Consider the following 17568-nt stretch of genomic DNA (forward strand, 5'->3'; position numbering starts at 1 on the left):
TTGCAGTGCTCCCACTCAGCCTGACGGAGTTGCCTGATGTCTGGGGGTGCTATCAGGCAGTCTGTGGATTGAATGGGGGACATGTATACACACACCCTGATGGGCCCTAGTGGGTAGCACCTGGTCACAGAGCCGCTGGAGGAGCGGTCAGTGCGGTGGGGGGAGGCAGAGGAGTGGGTGAGCAGTGATTCAGAAGGCAGCTGTGTGACACAGCCTCCTTAGGGATGAACTGTGCTGTCGGGAGTGTGGGGGTGGATGGGGTGCAAGGCAGCATAGAGTTCAGTCCTAAATATGTGTAAGAGACACTCACAGTGAAACAAAGGGGACAGAACTCATGGTGGCTGTTCTTGCCTTGTGCCCCTCTAACGGTACAGTGATTCCATGGAGCTGCCTTGCATTCTGATTTCCCTTGCGTAATACAGGCAGAGTGACAGACTGCGTCTAGTGACCTGAATTTTCATATTAACACAGAGAACTCTGAATATGCATTGATCTCAAGTCAGCATATAGCTAATTAGCCCAGAAGCGGAGCCGGGAGGGCGTTCTCTACCCTCCCTGCTGCTTTCATGTCTCCAGAGAAGCACACATGAGCTTCTAAGCAGGGCTGTACTCCAAGCACTGCCAGGGGAATGGCTGCCACATGGGAGGAACAGGTGCTGGTGAGCACTTTCACACAGAGCACGTGAAAGGTCTGGGCAGCAGAGATACTAGCTAGGAAGAATGCTCCTTGGACATGGCAAAGAGGAGGGCAGTGTGGTCCTTGAGTACCATCTCACAGAGAACCAAGAGGAATGTATCCGGATTTAAATCCCTACCAAGGGACAGTCTGGATTCAGGGGGGGCTGTTGTGTGCTGAGGAGGAGGGGCTAGGGCTTCCTTTTACCCTGACAGGTTTCAGAGTAACAGCCGTGTTAGTCTGTATTCGCAAAAAGAAAAGGAGGACTTGTGGCACCTTAGAGACGAACCAATTTATTTGAGCATCAGCTTTCGTGAGCTACAGCTCACGAAAGCTGATGCTCAAATAAATTGGTTCGTCTCTAAGGTGCCACAAGTCCTCCTTTTCTTTTACCCTGGTTATTCCTCAGTGAACAAGGCCTATGAGAAGTGTGGCCGCCAGAGGGCAGGATAGAGCAGCCTTCAGTAGCCCCACAACTGAGGAGGTGTAAGCTGCTAGCCCTACCACTGGCCCAAGAGGGACTAACTCCCCACGTCGTCCCTGCTGCCCTTTTGAGTTGCTACCAGAGCATGACTGTGGGCTGTGGTTTAAAAGCCATACCTACAGCCCTTAAGTATTACTTGAACAGGCTGAGCTCTTTGGCTTCTAGTCTCAGTCTGGACCTGAGCTTCCCCAAGCGTCGAGTCCAGCTGTTTCCCTATAGGGTTGCATGGAGCAAGACCGTGGAGGCCTCAGCTTCAAGGACTTGGAAGAAATTAACTGACTCTGAAGCTGAAATCTCAGTGGTCCTGCTCCATGCAGCTCTACGGGATAAGAGAGGTATTTGGCAGCACCTGTGGCCTAGCCCCCAGGGATTGCCCTGGTCTCTTCATTACTGGGTAACACAACATGCATTAAAGGCACAGCACAGCAGTGATCTTCAAACACTTCTGCACCCAACAATCACTTCTCCCACCACGGGCAACTCCCAAGAGTGCAGGGGGGCCTGGCTCTGATGCTGACCTTACCGGGCTGTAAATCGGAAGTAACTCCAGTGACGCTGATGGAATTGCACTGGTGAAAGTGAGGAGAATTAGGTACCACAAGCTCTTCCTCCCTGTAATAACAGACGCTGGGAATCATTCTTTTTTTCGCCTCCTTTTTTCTTTCAGGGTTTTTTGTCTTACTTCTGCCTCCTTCTCTTCTGTCTCCAATCCTGCTTCTCAATTCCCTCTTCTCTCCGATTTTAAAAATCACCAGTAACACAAACGGACAGACTCTGCTTTTCCTCTCCTCGCTCGAGCGCTGCCATTGAACTGCCCACTGCTCTGGGAAAATGCTGTCTGGCATCAGACGGGCTGCCATGGAAACCCCTCACTCTGCCACCCTCCCCAGCTCTCTTCTCCACAGTGATCTGTCTCTCTCCCTGGGCTGCCGCCAGAACCCGTGGCCTCGTGTTGCTGCAGTGGCGACCGCTCAATGGTACGACTGACCAGGGACCAAGGTTATGGACCCAAATTAAATTAGTCATCTCTTCCCGTTGCACTGGTATGTCTTTGAGAAAGATAGCTACTGATTACAAACTCTGCACAGGTTTAATTCCCAGCCAGTCCCCTACAGCAGAAGTGTACCACCTTAGCTTGGATGTGTCACCCAAAATGCATATGAAAATAGAATCCAAGTCCTGTGTGCTGTCAAGTACGCAAACGTAATATGAAGAGATGGACTCCAGCTGCAAGGTTTGTATCGGACCCTTACCAAAGTGCAGGGATGTTTGGGTCTGGGCCCATCATAGGAAGGGAGTGATCAGCAGTCTATAACTAGACCCAGTCCAAGCTTCCTGATTTGGGGATTGTTTAGGTTCTACTTATCGAGTATTTGTTACATGACAACTTGCTGTGAGAACAGGGAGACGTGTGTTCTCAGTGATCCCCTCTGGGACTGGAGGTGGTGAGGAAAACTGGGAGTGGATGGGCAAGGACCCTGGGATTGAGAACCAGGAGGGAAGGAAAGACGGTGCTAACAAGGAGTTAAGGGGCAGGATTAAAAGTGGAACTGGCTGGGCAAAGACTAACAAGGAGCTGTGAGGAGGAGGGGGGACAATGGGATTAGGAACTGATGGGGAACATGGGTGTGGGGGAGGGGTGGCAACTGGAGGCCAGGATGGTGAGGAGAGACTGATCAGGTGTGGCACTTGGGGCAGGGGGGAAGGACAGCAACAGGTGGGGTGGAACTGAGACGGGCTGGGCAAGGAGACTGGGCCTGGGAGACAATGGGGAGATGAACTGAGAGTCCAGTGGGATGAGACTAGGACTGTCTGGGCAAGGGGACAGGGACTGGGATGAGATTTTGAAAGTGGATGGCAATTATCTGCGGATAGCAGAGGAATGGTGAGATTCAGGAAGCTTGGGGTCCATTCCAGGCTCGAGACAGTTCAGACTCTTCTGCCCACTCCCTCCCTCCCTCCAAGCTTGTCCCCCTCTGTCACTTCCCTTCCCATCTGTTCCTGTGCCAGCCCGTCTGTTCCCCACCCTTGGTTTCTCACCCCAGGTCCACTCTTCTCCTCTAGCCAGTCTGTATCCACTCACTCCTCAGAAGTATCATCCCCCTCTCTTGCGTTGGTCCACATAGAGGATGACAGCCCACTTCTGCTACCATTTACTCCTTAGCTGAAGTGGCAGAGATCTGTGTCCTAGGCACTGACTCCATGGGTGCTGAGGGGCTGGAGCACCAAAGGGGGGGAAAATAGGGGGGTGCTCAGCGGCTTTACTGAGCAGCTCCTCCCCCAGCCCCCCAGAGCCTCCCACCTGCCAGTGATCAGCTGTTCAGCAGTGTGCAGGAGGTGCTGGGGAGGGAGGGGAAGGAGTGGGGGCAGGAATAGGTGGGGTGAGTGTGGAGCATGCTCTAGGGAGGGGGAGGGGGAGTGGGGATGGTGTCTTGGGAGAAGGGATGGAGTGTGGGCAGGGCCTGGGGCAGAGCAGGGGTCGAGCACCCCAAGGAAACCAGGAAGTCGGCACCTCTGGTCTGTGTGGTGGATCTAAAGGTTTCCACCCTGCTGACACCCTTTGGATGTCAATATAATGCCACCTGAAGGAATTTCTGGTTGTTCAGTTTGGTTTTTTTAAACTAGAAAATCTCTCACAATGTTAAAAATACACTATTAAGGTTGTAAAGTCAAACACTCGAAAGTTAGGAAATGCCAGAGTTAAGGTTGCCTGTACAACCTTAATTCAGTCCCCTTTTGTATCTGCATTATGATAATCTTTAGTCACATACTATTTGTTTTTCAACAGAACCCCTGCCTCACTTCGTGCATAGGATGGACTGTGCTTTGAGAATGAATTAGAGTTGTGTAATGAACGAGATTCTCTTCTGTAAGATCCCTGTTTCATCTGCTGCAGAATTTGAAAGGTGTGTCATGAATGAGGGAGGGGAGGCAAGAAGAGTAAGAATGGTCTCATGGTTAAGGCAGTTGAATGCTGCCTTGAGAAACTAGATTCTCTGCTATAGAGTTCCAGTGTGATGCTGGGCAAGTCCCTTAAACCAAACTTTTCAAAAGTGGCCACTAATTGTGTGTTCCCCATTTCCAAGGTCCCTGATGTGAGACCATAGGGTTTGACCTGCAGAAGCACTGAGCACTCACAGCTGCACCTGAAGTCACCTGAAGTAACAAGAAGGGTTTCTTCAGGTATGTTGGCAACAAGAAGAAAGCCAAGGAAAGTGTGGGCCCCTTACTGAATGAGGGAGGCAACCTAGTGACAGAGGATGTGGAAAAAGCTAATGTACTCAATGCTTTTTTTGCCTCTGTTTTCACTAACAAGGTCAGCTCCCAGACTGCTGCGCTGGGCATTGCAAAATGGGGAAGAGATGGCCAGCCCTCTGTGGAGATAGAGGTGGTTAGGGACTATTTAGAAAAGCTGGACGTGCACAAGTCCATGGGGCCGGACAAGTTGCATCCGAGAGTGCTGAAGGAATTGGCGGCTGTGATTGCAGAGCCATTGGCCATTATCTTTGAAAACTCGTGGCGAACCGGGGAAGTCCCGGATGACTGGAAAAAGGCTAATGTAGTGCCAATCTTTAAAAAAGGGAAGAAGGAGGATCCTGGGAACTACAGGCCAGTCAGCCTCACCTCAGTCCCTGGAAAAATCATGGAGCAGGTCCTCAAAGAATCAATCCTGAAGCACTTGCATGAGAGGAAAGTGATCAGGAACAGCCAGCATGGATTCACCAAGGGAAGGTCATGCCTGACTAATCTAATCGCCTTTTATGATGAGATTACTGGTTCTGTGGATGAAGGGAAAGCAGTGGATGTATTGTTTCTTGACTTTAGCAAAGCTTTTGACACGGTCTCCCACAGTATTCTTGTCAGCAAGTTAAGGAAGTATGGGCTGGAAGAATGCACTATAAGGTGGGTAGAAAGCTGGCTAGATTGTCGGGCTCAACGGGTAGTGATCAATGGCTCCATGTCTAGTTGGCAGCCGGTATCAAGTGGAGTGCCCCAAGGGTCGGTCCTGGGGCCGGTTTTGTTCAATATCTTCATAAATGATCTGGAGGATGGTGTGGATTGCACTCTCAGCAAATTTGCGGATGTTACTAAACTGGGAGGAGTGGTAGATACGCTGGAGGGCAGGGATAGGATACAGAAGGACCTAGACAAATTGGAGGATTGGGCCAAAAGAAATCTGATGAGGTTCAATAAGGATAAGTGCAGGGTCCTGCACTTAGGACGGAAGAACCCAATGCACAGCTACAGACTAGGGACCGAATGGCTAGGCAGCAGTTCTGCGGAAAAGGACCTAGGGGTGACAGTGGACGAGAAGCTGGATATGAGTCAGCAGTGTGCCCTTGTTGCCAAGAAGGCCAATGGCATTTTGGGATGTATAAGTAGGGGCATAGCGAGCAGATCGAGGGACGTGATTGTTCCCCTCTATTCGACATTGATGAGGCCTCATCTGGAGTACTGTGTCCAGTTTTGGGCCCCACACTTCAAGAAGGATGTGGATAAATTGGAGAGAGTCCAGCGAAGGGCAACAAAAATGATTAGGGGTCTGGAACACATGAGTTATGAGGAGAGGCTGAGGGAGCTGGGATTGTTTAGCCTGCAGAAGAGAAGAATGAGGGGGGATTTGATAGCTGCTTTCAACTACCTGAAAGGGGGTTCCAAAGAGGATGGCTCTAGACTGTTCTCAATGGTAGCAGATGACAGAACGAGGAGTAATGGTCTAAAGTTGCAGTGGGGGAGGTTTAGATTGGATATTAGGAAAAACTTTTTCACTAAGAGGGTGGTGAAACACTGGAATGCGTTACCTAGGGAGGTGGTAGAATCTCCTTCCTTAGAGGTTTTTAAGGTCAGGCTTGACAAAGCCCTGGCTGGGATGATTTAACTGGGAATTGGTCCTGCTTCGAGCAGGGGGTTGGACTAGATGACCTTCTGGGGTCCCTTCCAACCCTTATATTTTATGATTCTATGATTCTATGATTCTAAGTCACTGGGAGCTGTGCTGTAAACATGTAAAGTGCGGTTTAATGCCAAGGGCCCTGCAAAATCAGGCCAGAGGCATCTCAAATTGGGCACCCTAAAATAGTGGATTCTTTTTACCATAATCTCTCTGCCTCAGTTCCCCACTTTACTGGTGGGGATAATAGCACCCCCCACCTCCCAGGGCTGTTGTAAAGATAAATGTTTGTGAAGCTCTCATATACTACAGTGATGAGTGCACAGAAAAGCCCATGAGAAACCCGGTAATTCTGTCCTCTGAGCAAGGTTTGAATAGTGTGCAGTGGGCCACACGAACAATGAAAACAAAACAAACTATTTAATAGCTGCTCATTAAGAGAGCATAGGTTTTCTTGTGCACTGACAGAAGGGTTCTGTTGCAGGGGGAGTTGTGATCATGTAATTAGACTGTATCATAATTCATACACACAAGGGGACTGCATTAAGGTTGCGTAGTTAACCTTAATTCTGGCACTTCCTGACTTCTGAGTGCTTGACTGTGCAACCTTAATGTTCTTTTTATGTTTTCTGAGGGAATACACACTGCCTTTTTATTTCTCCTTTCAGAGCTGTAGGACATCTTCCCCAGCAGTGATGTTGTATGTGTGAGGCACAGTCATGCACACATCACTGAGAAGCTAAGTCCCACAACTATATGGACTCCATTACCATATATCTGTGCACCTCACCCTCTTTTATGCATTTACCCGGCCAATTCTCCTGTGAGGCAGGGCTGTATTACCATACGCATTTTACAGATGACAAACTGAGGCACAGAGATTACAAGAGTCGCCCAAAGTGACAGTGGAAGTTTGTAGCAGAGCAGGGAATTGATCCCAGGTCTCCCGACAGGGCTCGATTTAGGGGCAGGCAACCCAGGCGACCACCTGAAGTGCTGGGCTTGGGGAGTGCTGGGTTTGGGGTGCTCCTTTTGTTGTTAGCGACAAAAGGGAAAATAGAATGTCTGAAGTAAAATGTTTCAGGTATTCCGTATGTGGATTCATTTTTCACTAACCTCCTAGAATGTTCTGGACCTTTGTAGAATCTCATGGAACCTTTCCTGACTTTCTGAACACTACATTTTCCTTGAACCTCCTAAAATGTCAGTCATGACCTCGTGGATATATAAGGGGCAGGGTGTCGCCAGTCAGTCAGTGAGATATAAGAACAAAGTGAAGTGAGAGTCCAGCTGCAATATTGTGAACCTTGTTTTATTGTGTAATTGTGGATAAATCAGGCATGAAAATCGTGCTTCAAAGTTGTGAAATGCAATAAAAAATAAGGTATTCAAAAGTTTAACAAATGGAGGGGAGGGAGGTGGTGAAGACGCTCCTTGCCTGGGGTACCGCTTGGTTTAGGGCTGGCCCTGTCTCCTGGGGTCTAGGCTTCACTCTTTTGCTGCTCATCAAAACATGTCAGAGAGTATCAGACTGAGAAACACTGATGTAGATCTTCATAAAGTGTAGGGCACCCGTCCTGGTCAGGCATGAAGGACTGGCTGGGGTAGGAGGTGTCAAAGATGTAGGCTGGGAATTTCAAGTGCCTAACCACTACACCATCCTTCCTCTAATTATACTAATTGGCTACACTGCACATGCCCATTAGTTTCTCCATCACAATACATCTTTCTGGCTCATTATAATTGTGAGTGAAAGGTATTATTTAATCTCCAGACTCCAACCTTGGAAGGATGAGCAAGAGGATACAGTAAAAGTTTTGTGCATATTGAGTCTTGGATACTGTTTGCTGTACTGGATCCTTGATTAGAAATACAAAGTTCACTGTAACAAGAAACCAAGTCAACTGATGTACACAATCCATAGGAAGACCCCATCCTGCTTCCTGATAAGGCTGAAACGAAGTACATTGTGTGGGTCAGCTTGACTATTTACACAGCCTCTGGTGTACTTCAATTAGCTTTGGAACAGGTCCTAGATGAGGCCTGGCAATCAAACCCCTCATTAATCCCAGATCGCAAAGACTTGTCCTAGGGTCACTGTTATGACTTCAATTTTCATTTTCCCCACATAAATGTGTGGCATTGAAGGTGTAAACCGAGGTTGATTTTTAATACAGATGCTTAACTAACTTATAGCACATACAGCAAAGTTCTGTTCTCAGTTACACTGGTGCAACCTCCTTGATTTCAGCTTCCTCTGTTAATTAGGCATCCATACAGTTGAAAGCAGGATTTGGCCCCTATGAGTGAGATTAAAACCCAGATTTAAGGTTTGCTACTAGCAGATATATATATATATATATATACACACACACACACAAAAAGCAAAGTAGGGAAAAGAAGTAAAGATGCTGTTGAACCAGATCCTCAGCAGCTGTAAATTGGCAGAGCGCCACTGAAGTCAGTGCTGATTCACTGCAGCTGAAGATCAGGCCCTTCATCTAACTCTTAGACAAATCCACTCACACCTCTCAATTCTGAAGTAGCCGTTTCCTCCCTGCCCCCCACAGCTGCACCTCATCTTCCATCTCCCCTTTAGATTCTAGCTGACAGTTCCACTGCCTTGTGAGCACGGCTTAGCTGCAGCCCAATGGGTATGTGACCTAATTCCCTACACTCTGTTTCAGTGCCTTTCTGTCATGCTGTTTCACTTTTTGAATTACTTTATTAGAAACCTCACCACTCCACATACTGCATACAAATTGGATAGTGTTCTTTGTCATTAATGCTAGCAAAGTAAATCAAATGTACAAACTTTTACAGGACTCTGTTATTACCATTATTATTTTCATTTGTTAATGATAAGGCCAATGTATGCCTGTCTGAATACCAGCTTGAGTGAAAGTTCCTTCTTTCCCTAAACATGTACAAACACTGGTCAATATTTTCTTGGGTTTTATTAACAATATATTTATTAACAAAGTTAAGAGGTTTAAAAATCCTTGCCATGCCAAATATCAGAGCCAATCAATCATTACAACAGTGAGCTTTTTGTCTGGAGAAACATACAGTAATATGTTTCAGAGTAACAGCCGTGTTAGTCTGTATTCGCAAAAAGAAAAGGAGTACTTGTGGCACCTTAGAGACTAATTGGTTAGTCTCTAAGATACAGTAATATAACCATCAGATCTCTCTGCTTAACAGGTATTAGCACGTTAGAGTGAACATCTTTACATTAACCATAACATGCTGTTTCTGATGATCTTATTAAATTGAGTGATGTCTCTAATTACACATTTAACAAAGAAGACATGTCTGTCAAATGTTAATAATTAAAAAAATTGGACAGGTGTGCTGGGTTTATTTTACAGGTGAGCGTGCTTTGCCCGAGTACTGAATAAATGGTAGGCAAATATCTAAGTAGCTGTTTGTTGTCTATTCTGCTGGGTTCATAGTTGGTATATTAATTTTATGACAATATCCCATATTTTTGAGACATTTCTCAAGGGTTGGACTATCTTTTTTTCAATGGGAGGCTATGAATAGCCACACAGCTACTAGCAGATGAGATTAGTTCTTCCTTTCTTTTGGGTGACTATTTCCATAAGGAAGCCCCAGGAGGATTACTACAGGATCATTTGGTATTTTGTTTATAAACTGTGTCCTAATACAATCTAATGACTGGACATGTCCACAGTACATACATAAAATCTTCCCTTTCACCACAATTTCTCCACTTATATAACTTGGTTTTTTTAATCTGACTCATGTAAGGTACCATTTCAATGATATCTTAAACTTGCTTTCATTGTGCTACGGACTAAGGTTGTTGATCCTCTTTTTCCAGATCACAATTCATTTCTCTGGGATCATTTGTCTGCTGAGATCCTTTTCCCAGCATGTCATATACGGACACTTCTTTTGTTAGGAAAGCTATCTGCAAAGATTGATATAAATTAGTTATTTTTTTAATTGACTAGATGTCCTTGCTTCTATTGAAGTTAACTCTCTGTATAAAACAACTTTCCTGGAAAGTTGAGAAACATAATGCCTAACTTGAAAGTACTGGTACCATGAGACAGTGGGCCAGCTAAAGTTAGTTTTGATCTCTAAATAAGTTAGAAAGTTTGTTTACCGAATAGCTGGCCAACCGTATATATTCCATGGTTCTCCAAATCTTTAAAACTTTCTAATCTGCTATTTGGGTTAAGATCTGGATTATTTGATCTAGATATCACTGACAGGGAAAGAGGTTCTTATCTCTAGTTCTATCTCAGATTGCTTCAATAAAGGAGACTTGTGAGGCTAAAAGCAGCACACATTCATCGACAATTGTCTTCATTTGTGGCCCTTGTGAACAGGCTACAGGTCCAAAATTGGTCTTTGGTCTCATTTTTCAGGAACTAGAATAAGTGACGACTACCTCATCCATCGAACTCAGTGGGAGACTCCATCACTTGTATTCCAATCCCATAGAGTAGTCTTTGCTAAAGGATATTGTAAATTTCTAGGCAGTGTGATTTCCCCACCCCCTGTTAATCCTTGGTAGCCTAGTGATATATACTCTGCCACAATTATTTGGAAAAGCTTGTCTACCCTGTTTAATGGGGCTGTACAAAATATCTGCACTTACTCTTTGTCTCTTCTTATCCTATATAAATTCTAACAATGGCCTCTGTATTCCTGCTAGGGTTTTATCTGGGATGATCACAGAGCAATTTTTGAAACAAGATGCCCTTGGGAAAATACCCTTTTTTTTTTTTTTTTTGACTGTGACTATTCTTCCCAACCACAAAACTGTATTTCCCTTATCACTCCAGATTTTTTTTACAAGTAAATCATAGAGCTCTTCTAGGTTGTTTGAGATTTGAATTGCCAGGCATTTTATAGAACTTGTTGTCCTTTTGTACCCAAATGTCTTCTGGAAGAATGGCTTCTGAGTCTGACAAATTTATAGCTAGCATTTCAGATTTGCTATAACTTAATCTGAATCCAACGGCTTTCTCAAAGTCTTGGATTTCTTTAGATACTAAATTTAGGGATATGTGTGGGTTAGCTTTATATACTGATGTAATATTTGTATCTATTTCCTGATGTGTTCCTGCAAGTTTTATTCCTGTGACAAATTCATTGCTCCTTACCCTCTGTGCAAAAGGTTCTATGGCCATTGCAAAAAAGTAAAGGAGACAATGGACATACCTGCCTAGGCAATATTTTCTTTGCCTACCTCATCTCCACACATTAATGTCCTTCAGCGGCCCTTAATATTTGTCATTCAAAATGTTGGGGGCCAGCTTTCATTATCATGACAGAGTGACTGGGCCAAATCTGCCACCCTAGGCCTACGGGTGGGGAGAGAGTCAGCACACTGAAGTTCTCCTTAGGGCAGCAGATTATTTTGAGCAATTTCTGAAGAGACTTGGATAAGAGCTCAGGCTCATTGCATTAATACAAAATTATAAATCATATATCCTAATATAGTTAACTGTCACAGAAATGCATGCAAATGGACAGGTATGAATCTCATATCTGGCAGCAGGGGAGAGAATAAATAATAATAAAAACTAATTACAAACACTAGATTTCCTATCATCCCATGAAACTGTGAAGTGTTACTCCCATTTCACCGGTCAGGAAACTAGAGGCAGAGAGCATAAGTGATTTCCCTAATAGACAGATCTCCAAGGATCTGAAAACTTATAAGATAACTAAAGTAATTGTTATTTAATAGGACAAGAGTACTCAGAAGCCCCAGTTGGGACTGGCACTGTACAATCATATGATGAAGACAGACAGTATTATTAATATGAACACACACCAGTCAGCCTTCTGCATGTTAAACTCTGACTGTCACTGAAAGAATTCCAACAGACCTACAGGTTAATATATGCAGTGTTGTTGCAGGCATGTTGGTCCCAGGATTTTAGTGACACAAATTGGGTGAGATAATATCTTTTATTGAACCAACTTCTATTGGTGAGAGAGGCAAGCTTCTGAGCTTGCACAGAGCTGTTCTTCAGGTCTGAGATATTAAGTATGCTTTGCCAGACCTGAAGAAGAGCTCTGTGTAAGCTTCTTATAATCTTGCCCCCTCACCAGCAGAAGCTGGTCCAATAAAAGATATTACCTCACCCAACTTGTCTCTCTACAGGTTAATGATCATTCAGATTCCTCTGTGAGGAATCTCAGTGTTTTTCTTTGGGGGCAATGCATTATCTTCCCCTGGCTGTGGGCTCACATACCCAAGCACAAAGCTGGTACCAGTAAAGTGAGCGTCTATGAAGGAAAAAGTAGAGACAGCCAAATGGTGGTAGTACCCTGCTAAGATATGACTGACCACTAGGAAAACCTATGCTGTCTTTGGTATAAGAAGTTATTGGGGACTGGAGTTAAAATGGTCTGATTGGTGGCAAGGGATGGGAACCAGATTTTAAATCTATCCATGTAGACCTGGTTGATACTCATCAAACAAGGAGCTAGCAGGCCTTTAGCAAGACAAATTAGCCATCTTACTCTTCATGGAGCTATTCTGGCTCCCTTCCGAAACAACTACAACCAGTTTCAGGTAGGATTCCCCATTCTTCATCTCTTCACACCCATGTACAATCCTTCTAACCTAATAAAGCTTTCAAAAGGCAAAAGCCTTTGGGGAATTAACTAATATATGTGATGTCTAACAGGATTATGGACAGGTGTTCCCACATAGCTAAGCCCAAGAGAAGTCCATGGAAGAAGTTGGAAAACTCTGCAAGGGAATTTTTCATATTTTGCGTGGGGAAATTCAAGTTTCCTGTTTTGTCCTTTCTCTTCCAGGAAGGTGCTTCATGGCAACAAATGGAGAATGGGACTGCGTGTTATCCAGTACTGGCTCAGTGTCGTCACTGTTATCCCTGAGGTTGCAGCTCTGATTCTCTCTCGTCTTCCGCTTTGTGTAGTCATTTACACCCGTAAAAGCGAGTGTGAGCCACTCCCTTTCTGGCTTAGTAGCTCTTTTCACCCACTGTGTAAATCACTACACAAAAAGACAGGCAGCATGTTCTCAGGACTGCCAGTGTTACTAGGTCGTACTGGTTATAATCATGTATATTTTTCACTGAAATTCTTTACAAATAAAGACCCGTTCTATTCTTCATGTTACAATCCTACCCCTGTAGCCGCTCTAGCTACATCAAACTTAGCAAAGCTGTATTTCAAGGGCGAAAGTCTGATATTGTTACTCAGTCAAAATCTCCCTTTGGCTTTAATGGGAAATTTGCCTGAGGTGGAAATTTCAGGATTTGCCCCCAAATTATGAACAAATGTCTGCTCAGTTTTTGGACCTGAATCTGCAAGCTGAAAGCTGAGCACCCCCCATATCCGTGGAAGTCAGTGACGTTAGATACTGAGCTCTTAGCAAAATCCGGGCCTTCAGGCAACAACCCCTAAGTAGTATCATCTTCACTTATTCTTTTAACTACCCAGAGTCGTTTGTATGCAGTATTGTCCTTTATTTAGCTGACAGCTCTCTATTAGTGTGAGACATTCAAGAGACTCTAGCCACAAAAATGTGGCTCTTATCAAAGAGGACATCAAGCAACAAATGGGAAATTTTAAAAATATTTAGAGAGTGTTTCAAGTTTTCTTCTTCCTAATGCAAAGCGAGGTTCTTTAGAATCCATCATTTAAGGTCCAGGAGCTTCTGGGAAGCAGGATAAATGGTAAACTTCATCAAAGTCAGGTGTTGTAGAATTTGTAACGCAGGTGTATAGTTTGGTGCTGGGGCCAGAGCTGAACCCAGGTCAGTTCTGGGCTCTTGTAAACCTGCTTATATAATACAATAGGAACTGTACTTGGTGGTGGTTTCAAGCCAGGTCTTTGGCAAACAAAATACTTCACCATGATAATGGGCACTGACTGGCACCAAGGGTAGCAGTTTAAAGAGCAAGGCCTGGGACTCAATGGAGAAGGAGAATGCATTACCCCCTCACCCTATGTGATAGCACTATGCCAGGTCCGACATCCCTTTAATGGTTGGAATAGGGAAGTGTGTAGTAAGGGTAACAGAACAGCCCTGTCTTACCCATTCTGAGAACCAAACGCACAGCAAGTCTTCACAGGGGTAACTTTTGTGTGTGTCTGGCTTTGGCTTTGTACTGCACTTCAGTTTCCAGCTTAACCAAGCCCAGAATACGGTGATGGTAGAACAGAAGGCTGTTCTCATGGTATTTGCAGCCAGGAGTAGAAGTCTGGTAATCTGGCAAGAAACCCTGATTCCCCCAGGACTTGCCACCCAAAACTGCAGTCAGATGCTTCACACAAGCTTTGGATTCACATCTAAACATGAAGTAAGTCTGAGGGGAACTTGCTGAGGTTCATTCCCCCCGGTAGTTTGGCAGCTGCTGTATCTGCTGTACCTGTTCTGCGGCTAGCGGGATTCAGTCATCCCTGCTAACAAATGGATGATTTTACAAGCACTGGTTGTACTTTAAAACAAACTACATTAAACTTATGCTAGGAGAGTGGGGAGATTCCTTGTTAAATATATTCCCTCTTTACTTCTGGTAACAAACCCTCCATCTATCTAACCAGTGTCCCACTGCTGAATGATGGACCCAGAATGCATCACTGCATATGCCTTACTTTTAAAAGCAGCCCAGCAGTGACTGTATCTGGGGCCCTGACAGCACAGGAACATAAGAACTGTACTGGTTAGAAAGCAGATCTAGTTAGTGCTAATGCTGCAGGGAGTTGAGGGCAGGTAGCACTTCACAGAACTGGGCCCTATGCTTGTGCTGTGACAGGGGCCTCACATCAGGGACAGCCCAGGGCAAACCACGTTACCTGGTCCCTCCAGGCAGGCTGTATATTACTCTGTGCCTCTGACTATGTGATGCTGCTTGTTCTGTATCTCTGAGGCCTGTTCTGATGTCTTAGTTGAAATATTTTTCCTGGTGTATTTTAACATGGTGGGACCTGAAATAAAGTAGAATCCCACTGAAAACTCCTATTATTACCATGGCCTATGTCCCCCAGTGTGAATCTCTTACATGGGAAATTCCCTCTGAACCCTCTTTCCCAAGATAAGTTACATGAACCCCATTCTGTTCAGACAAAGGAGGGTCTACTGATGTTAAAACGCTACTGAGAATATAAATACAGTAGAAGCTCAGAGTTATTATGAACACCAGTCAACCACACACCTCATTTGGAACCAGAAGTACACAATCAGGCAACAGCAGAGACAAAAAAACAGCAAATACAGTCCAGTACTGTGTTAAACGTAAACTACAAACCAATAAAAGAGAAAGCAGCATTTTTCTTCTGCATAATAAAGTTTCAAAGTTGTATTAAGTCAATGTTCAGTGGTAAACTTTTGAGAGAACAACCATAACATTTTGTTGAGAGTTACAAACATTTCCAAGTTACCAACAACCTTCATTCCCGAGGTGTTCGTAACTCTGAGGTTCTACTTTACCTTTTCCTTCACTGGAAAGGTAGTTTTCCTATGATAATCCGTGTGAAATAGCATCACCTAGTGGACAATGTAAAATGCAGAAATAGTCATGAGTTTTGCTACAACGTATTCTGTGAGTTACTGTGATTCCAGCGAACATGGAATGATGATGTGAGAGTGCCAGATATGTTCTGCATGTGTTTATCTGTTTGCAGTGTGACTGCAGCGAGGCAAGTGGGCTGATGTGAAAGAGAAGAGATACCAATAGGACGTGAGGAGCAGCAATAAAGGTAAGAAAGCTGTGAGATTGGCGTAGGGGAAGGGAACAGGGTGTTTCTTCTCTTTCTCTTCTTCTCCGGCACTGGACAGTTGGAACTTGTTTGTCTGTAAGTGACCTCCTTTAGTGTAATTTCTACTTTAAAATGTAACATGTTCCATGAATTTCCTTATTTCCCTGTGGCTCCAGCTGATTATTCTGATGACAGCAACGTACTCGGTTATTGTATGCTTCATGAAAGGGCTTAGGGAGGAAATTTGCTGATGTTCTTATTTTCACCCTATAGATGTACTTGGTCCTTTGTTTAAAAAAAAGAAAGAAAGAAAAGCACTCCTTATGCTGCTGCATTTGGAGAGGCAGCATGGTCTAGTGGATAGAGCAGTGGGCAAGGAGTCAGGAGGTCTGGGTTCTAGTCCATCCCCAGCCCTACCGATGACTCAGTGTGTGAGGTTGGTCAAGTCTCATTCCTCCCTTGTTGCTGCCTGTGTTGTGTGTAAGCTCTTTGGGGCAGTGTGTGTCTCTTACCATGTGCACATTTAGTGCATAGCACAGCAGGGCCTCTGGGTGTTCCTGTAACATTAATACTGATACGTGCAGAATTAAGCCAATAGAATTGTGAGTGAAGTTAGGCAGGGCATTTTCTTTACTTGCCACCTGCAGTTATGTTAACTTAAAAGAAATAGCAAATGGAGACTATTTAGAGTCTCCAGCTGCTTTAGGCAGTATCTGTGTTAAACCGTGGATGCAGGAACGAGATTATTAATGGTGAAATTAGTCCTGTTGGATTTTGTGGCGAAACTATTAGAGGATCAGTGCAACAGGTTCATTGGAAAGACTGAACAAAAGCCCCTCTGGGTGGATGCTGGAATGAGCAATAGAGTGCAGATCTAATTATAAACTATTAATTATATTCAATGAAAATCATGAGTGGTGTGGAGAAAGTTAATAAGGAAAAGTTATTTACTTGTCCCCATAATATAAGAACTAGGGGCCACCAAATGAAATTAATGGGCAGCAGGTTTAAAACAAATAAAAGGAACTTCTTCACTCAGCGCACAGTCAACCTGTGGAACTCCTTGCCAGAGGAGGTTGTGAAGGCTAGGACTATAACAGGGTTTAAAAGAGAACTGGATAAATTCATGGAGGTTAAATCCATTAATGGCTATTAGCCAGGATGGGTAAGGAATGGTGTCCATAGCTTCTGTTTGTCAGAGGGTGGAGATAGATGGCAGGAAAGAGATCCACTAGATCATTACTTGTTAAGTTCACTCCCTCTGGGGCACCTGGCATTGGCCACTGTCGGTAGACAGGATATTGGGCTGGATGGACATTTGGTCTGACCCACTATGGCCTTTCTTATGTTCTTATGTTGTTAGGGGTAGTGATATACGGTAGAAGTGGGGACACATACTATTTTAGGGTCTGATCCCACACTTAACCATAGTACTTTTATACACAGGAATAGTGTCCTTGAACTGAATAAGGCTATTCACACGCACGCCTGTTTACAGGATTGGGTCCCCTTTAACTCAGTTAACGGTTAGAGTTCAAGCCTATAGGGAAGCCTGGGGTTGAATTGCCTTGAGCTGACAAAGTTGTGCTTGTCTATATGAGAATGAAGGGAAGATCCCAGTCATGTGACATCCTTGGAGCATGGGCTTAATTAAGATTGATAGTTTGTTCAATATGTATGTCCTGAGGAGTTTAAAGGCCTCTGATAAAAATCAAGTAGTAAGGGTGAATAATGCCAATAATCTGAAGCTTTGTAATTATTCCTCTGTCTGAAATGTATCCAGTCAAGTGTACC

General features: G+C 44.5%; 1 protein-coding gene across 1 annotated transcript in view; it reads left to right on the top strand.

Moving 5' to 3' along the window:
- The first annotated feature begins 15632 nt into the window (after positions 1–15632).
- Positions 15633–17568, top strand: part of PELI1 (pellino E3 ubiquitin protein ligase 1) — a 163138-nt gene continuing 161202 nt past the window's right edge. The window contains exon 1 of the mRNA XM_075127216.1: positions 15633–15774. The gene's annotated coding sequence lies outside the window, so the exon portion shown is untranslated. The remainder of the gene's footprint in view (positions 15775–17568) is intronic.

This window comes from Caretta caretta, chromosome 3, assembly GCF_965140235.1.
Source record: "Caretta caretta isolate rCarCar2 chromosome 3, rCarCar1.hap1, whole genome shotgun sequence".
NCBI lineage: Eukaryota > Metazoa > Chordata > Testudines > Cheloniidae > Caretta > Caretta caretta.